We start from the raw sequence: 6,020 nt of genomic DNA, 5'->3' as shown, positions 1-6,020 counted from the left end.
TATATGAATGCATTCTGAAGGATACGCATACCTATATAAATGTGTATTACGCAATTCCAGTCCTGGTCAATGCCAATCTCAGGCTTGGTGGCAAGGTGTAACCATCTTCTGGCTGAGGCCTCTGGGGCCATCTCGTTTCTACAGGGAGAGGAGGAAAACAGAAGGGGATGCGAAAAGATTGACATTTCTCGACTGAAAATGTGTCTGAACTCATCCATTCTGTTTGGGAAGACCATCCTGCAGTTTGGTGTCCCATCCTGTGCCCATCCCTTGGCTCTGGACAACCAGAGTCTCAGGTTAAGGGACAAAATCTCAGGTCAAGAGACAGCAAAAACTGCTACAGCTGTGACCTCTGCAGTGACATCAGTACCAGCAACATCTGCACAGCCTAACAAGGCTTTCTCATTTTCTTCTGTGGGGTCTGGGTTTAATTTTGGTTTTGGCCCAGTGCTCAGCTGCAGCCTCCAGGTGAGGCAGGGAGAGGCTGCATGCTGCCAGCGAGTACACTGGGAGTGGGCTGACACCTTCCCCGAACTCTGGGATTGGTTGGGAAACTTGTGAGAAACGTGCGTGTGGCTCAGAGTGGCCTTGGCTGCCTGTGGCTGTGTGGCACCGTGCCTGTAGGACAGAGAAAGATACTCAGTTTGAAACTGTATAGTTTCATTCTTGCTATGGCTGGCTGACTGTCAGATAAACTCTTGGAAAAGTTTTGGAAAATATAATGATAGTTTGCTGATTAAAACTGTAGGATCATAGAATAGTTAGATTGGAAAAGACCGCTAAGATCATCTTGTCCAACCATCAACCCATCACCACCATGCTCACTAAACCATGTCCCTCAGTGCCACTTCTCCACATTTCAGATGGTGACTCCATTGGGCAGCCTGCTCCAATACCTCAACACTATTCTGGGAAGAAATTTTTCCTAATATCCAAACTGAATCTCCCCTGGCTCATCCTGAGGCCATCAGCTTTCATTCCTGTCACTGTATCCAGGAGAAGAGGCCGACTCCCACCTCACCACAGATTACTTTCAGGCAGTTGTAGAGGACGATGAGGGCTCCCCTGAGCCTCCTCTTCTCCAGACTGAACAATCTCAGTTCCTCCAGTCACTCCCCATTAGACTCGTGCTCTAGAGCCCTCACACTTTCATTGCACTTCTCTGAACACTTGCAGTACATCACAGAATCACTCAGTTTGGAAGAGATCCTAAAAAGATCATTGAGTCCAACCACGACCTAACCATACTACCCTAACTCTAACAACTCTCCACTAAATCATGTCCTTTAGCACCACATATGTGTACTTAATTGCTTTATTGCTTCTGTCCTACAGTAAAAGAGTTGGAAAAGAAGACAATATGCCTTCTGGGAGACACTGGAAAAAGATAGCTTTAGAGAAAAACCATTGCATTTGAATTCTGGCCCTGAAACTCCTGTTTATCACTTCACACTGTAATTCCTAAGTAAAAAATAGCATGCTGAAGATTGCTGCAGTACTCAAGAAGTGAATTCCTTCTATTGTTTCAAACTGCTTATTATCTTAATTCACAATAGTATATGGAGAAAGCAGGAGCCATGCACAAAAAGCAAGCTACTTTGGTGATTCGTCGGTGTTCCTGAACCAAATGATTCTTTCCTGTTTTTTCTTTTTCTTTTTTTCTCAAGTATGCACAATTTAGAGCCATCCTGTAGCTGCAGATGAATAGTGGAGAACTCCGTTCCACTGTCAGTACAGACAAAGCACGGCTGTGATAACAGATACCAAAAAGGTGACTTTACATAGTCCCAGTCCTATGAACTCTGTGGAGCAACTCCAGGCTCCTGTTCTACAAGTGGTCTTCTTCCTTGTAAATATTTGTAGACCTAGCTGCTCCAAACTTCTTAGTCAAGCTTGAAGCATAAATGTTGTGAAACAGCTCCTAATGTGGCAAGTCAGTCTTCCTGCAACCATTTATGTTGTTCTTCAATCACTAGAGGCTTTTAAATATAGTCCCATCATGGAGCTGCCCACAGCCATTCATAATATCTTAGATGTACCTAAACTGGTAGAATTTTCTTAGACATACATTTTTCACATAAGTTAAAAAAAAAAAAAAAAAAAAAAAGAGCATACTCTAAATAGTATAGTAAAAAAAGAAACTCACCCACTTTAAAAGTTTGCCAATTTATTTTTAGACATTTGAGTACCAAATTCCTGCAGAATTATTTTTTAGTGGCTGAATTATTAACATTCATTCAGCGTTCAGTAGAAACTCTTGTGAAACTTAGAAATAAGTACATTTTCTCTTTATTATTCCAAGTTATTTTCTGTGAATATGGCAACATATGCCATATACTGACACTAACTAGCAAAGGCAAGTCAATAGCTATGTTATTTTTGGAACAAGATAAGGTTTTTTTTTGAGCGATCCGTAGATCCAAGATATCAGATGGAAAGTTGGCATTAACCTCTATGAATAAACAGAGTAGTCGGTGAATTACACTGTTAAGCATGGAGGAATAGCAAGCAACCTGTACAATGGCAACATCTTCATCAGGGACCAGGGACCATCAGGGTTTAAGAGATAGAGTGCCCCCCACCCAGCAAGTTTGCCGCTGATATGCAGCTGCGAGGAGTGACTGACGTGCCAGAAGGTTGTGCTGCCATTCATTGAGACCTGGACAGGCTGGAGCACTGGGTGGAAAGGAACTTGATGAAGTACAACAAGGACAAGTGTAGAGTTCAGTACATGGAGAGGACTAGCCGCGGGCATTGATATGGATTTAGGGGATGGCCTCCTGGAAGGGAGTTCTGTGGAGAAGGACCTGGGTGCCCTCGTGCATAATAGGTTGGCCCTTGTGGCCAAGGTCAGCAGTATTCTGGGGTGCATCAAGAAGAGCGTGGGCAGTACGTTGAGGAAGGTGATTCCCCTCTACTCTGCCCTGGTGAGGTCACGTCTGGAGTCCTGTGTCCAATTCTGGACTCTTCAGTACAAGAAAGACGGGGAACTACTGGAAAGAGTCCAGTAGAGGGCTACAAAGAGGATGAGGAGCCTGGAGCACCTCCCTTATGAGGAAAGGCTGAGACCTGGGACTGTTCAGCCTGGAGAAGAAAAGACACAGAGGGAGTCTCTATAAGCACTGATGAGTCTCATCAGTGCTTATAGATATCCAGTGAGTGAGAGTCAAGTGGATGGGGCCAGGCCCATAGGAAATCTGTAACTCTTCACTAGGAAACAAAACAACAAAAATGGAAAAAAGAATTAACACAAATCACAGAATCAATATATTAGCACCCTCACATTAAACACACAATAAGAGTGAGCTTCAGCCTGTGCAATGAGAAACCCAAGCCTGGCACGCAGTAATTGTTAATGGGATCATGGAGTACACAGGAAAGGACTAATATTTAACACCAGAGATATAGAGATATGAGTGGGTATATGGTAGATTAAACAGATATGTTCACTAATATTTTTTATAAACATACTTACCATATCATTGCTCCATGTGGCCTGACAGGGGTATTTTTATGCAGACTTAGAAAGAAATAGCAAATAGTCTTTTTATGGCTGGAAAAATATGTTTATAAAAAATTCAGTTGGTGAAAGGAGAATTGTAGTGGGTCTTTTTGTCCTCAGTTGTTTTCTGTTGTATGTTTTATGATAATAATATCCTTGAATCATTGCAAACAAATCTCATTCTTTAACACAAATTTTTGTCAAAGAAGACCAACTCTCCACATAGGCTAACGTTCAGTTTTGAATAACTCATCCAAATAACTCGTTTTGGTTCAGCAAAACACTTATCCACAGGCTAAACACAAGTTGGCCTGAGTGTGCCATAGGGCACACAGGGCTATTTGCAGATAAAATTACTGGACCTTTATCATCAAGAAAACTTAACCTGGGAGTTAGGCAAGAGACGGCAGGGTGGCACTGTTGCCCTTTGGGCCTGATCTTTTACAGCTGCACACAGTGAGTGCACTTCTGAATTTGGAGAGTGAAAATAAGAACACATGAGATGGATAGCGATGGAAATAACACTACCCAGGGCTAGAATAGCTCTACAGTGCTCATATGACCCAGAGCACATGTGCCATGCCAGGCAGCAATGGGGAGTCCCCAGCTACCAGCACTCTCATTGGAAATCCACACCTGCTATGCGGGAGCCTTGGCCAGAGAGCCCATTGCAGGCTGAGGTCAGAAGCCACTCAAGGACTCTGTCCTGTAAAGCCCTGTCATTTACATAGTGAGCTGAGGTTTCTACTCCATGTTCCCTCTCAGGGATGAATGTTCCCAAAAAAATAAATGAGGTGAAAAGATCTTGCCTTTTGATTCTACTGCAGTGACTCTTGGTAACTTCAAGCGTTTCTTCTGGAAATATAGATTTTATTTGAATTGTGATTGTCCACCCATTTTCTTTCTGTTTATTTCTTTTGATTTGTACCCAGCTTTTCTGCAGTGATCTTTGAAGAGCTACTTGTTCTTTGGTGTGTAGATGACATATGCAACATAGATTGGCAGGGGTACAGGTTTCCCTCAGTTTCTGGTGTTCTCTGAGGCTAAGTTCTCAGATATTGGATAGAAGCACAGAATTACAGAATTGCAAGGGTTGGAAGAGACCTCTGGAATTCTTCTAGTCCACCCACCCTGCTACAGCAGTTCCATACGGCAGCTCGTATGGAAAGCATCCAGGTGGGTTTTGAATATCTCCAGAGGAGACTCCATCACCTCTCTAGGCAGCCTGTTCCAAATAAAAGCTGACCTCCTGCCTTCCTGAAGACAATGGAATTAATATTATCAGTTTAATAAGATCACAATTTTTTCTGTTTTGTTAATGTGTCACTCTGTTAGAACATTAATGTGCTATTATGATGATAAAGTTGCTGAAATAAAGATTCTGTACAATTTGCCAGAGTATACTTATGTAAAACTTTAAAGCTATGTTTTCTGAAGCTTGAGAATATCAGTACTTCAAAAGATAGAAAAGAATAATATTGTTATGCATACAGCCCAGTGTCAAGTTGCGCAGGACTCAACTGTCTAAAAAATAACAAGCAAATGGTATGAGATAATGATATCCTGCATAACATAAGAAATATTTCTTCTCTAGAAGAGTGGTCAGACGCTGTCCCTGGAGATGTTCAAGAAACATTTAGATGTTGCACTGAGGGACATGGGTTTAGTGGGGAAATATTGGTGGTAGGCGGACAGTTGGACTGGATGATCTTGCAGGTCTTTCCCGACCTTCCTGATTCTATGATTCTATGATAAGGAAACTGCAGTATATGACCTGAACCTGCAGCCTCTGTCAATTTGACCAATAGGAGAGTGAGAAAAACAGTACTTGTTTGCCCAATATTATGCAAAGAATTTTGAGATGAAAATGGTGACTTGGTTTTCTGGTGCTTGTGGGATTTTGTTTGTTTGTTTTTTTGTTTTTTTGCTATCTCTAGTTAGACTGGGAAGTGGAAAGGAAACAAACTTGTATGACTTTGTTACTTACTTCATTTTTTCCTAGAGGTGGTGATACAAGCCCTGAAAGCATTTTAGAAAAAGCTAGGTATGAAAGCAGATTGCATTTTAATCTTTCTTGATGTTGCCTGGAGACACAAGCCTTAAGACTGAAATTTAAACCTTTGAAAATGATATTTTCAAACTGTATATTTTCTTCAGCCAAGCTTTGTGTAGCAGACAGAGTGTTTCTTCCCTAGCAGCTTCCCTGTTTTGATCCAAGGAGATTGGGAAGGCTTCAGAGAAGCCCGGGTCCTGTGACACATTTCAGCCACGGAGCTGCGCAGCTCTTCCATCTGCACACCAGGTCCGTGTCAGCCCCGCTCTCGTGTAACATGAGGCCAGGGGATGTGCCTTTTGGCCACCATGCCTGCTTCTGCAGCAGCATTCAGCTGGCCTGGCAATGCCAGCAGACCTTTGTGGGTGCACAGCGTTCAGGCAGTTACACGTCTTTCTGTGAGCAGTGTGGTTGAGATGTGTTTGAGCAACCAGAGTGGGCTGTGTAAACACCAATGATTCCAAG

Source organism: Phasianus colchicus, chromosome 3 (genome assembly GCF_987193195.1).
Source record: "Phasianus colchicus chromosome 3, bPhaCol1.hap1.1, whole genome shotgun sequence".
NCBI classification, from domain to species: Eukaryota; Metazoa; Chordata; class Aves; order Galliformes; family Phasianidae; genus Phasianus; species Phasianus colchicus.
The sequence above is the reverse complement of the archived record's forward strand: the minus strand, read 5'-3'. Positions refer to the sequence as shown.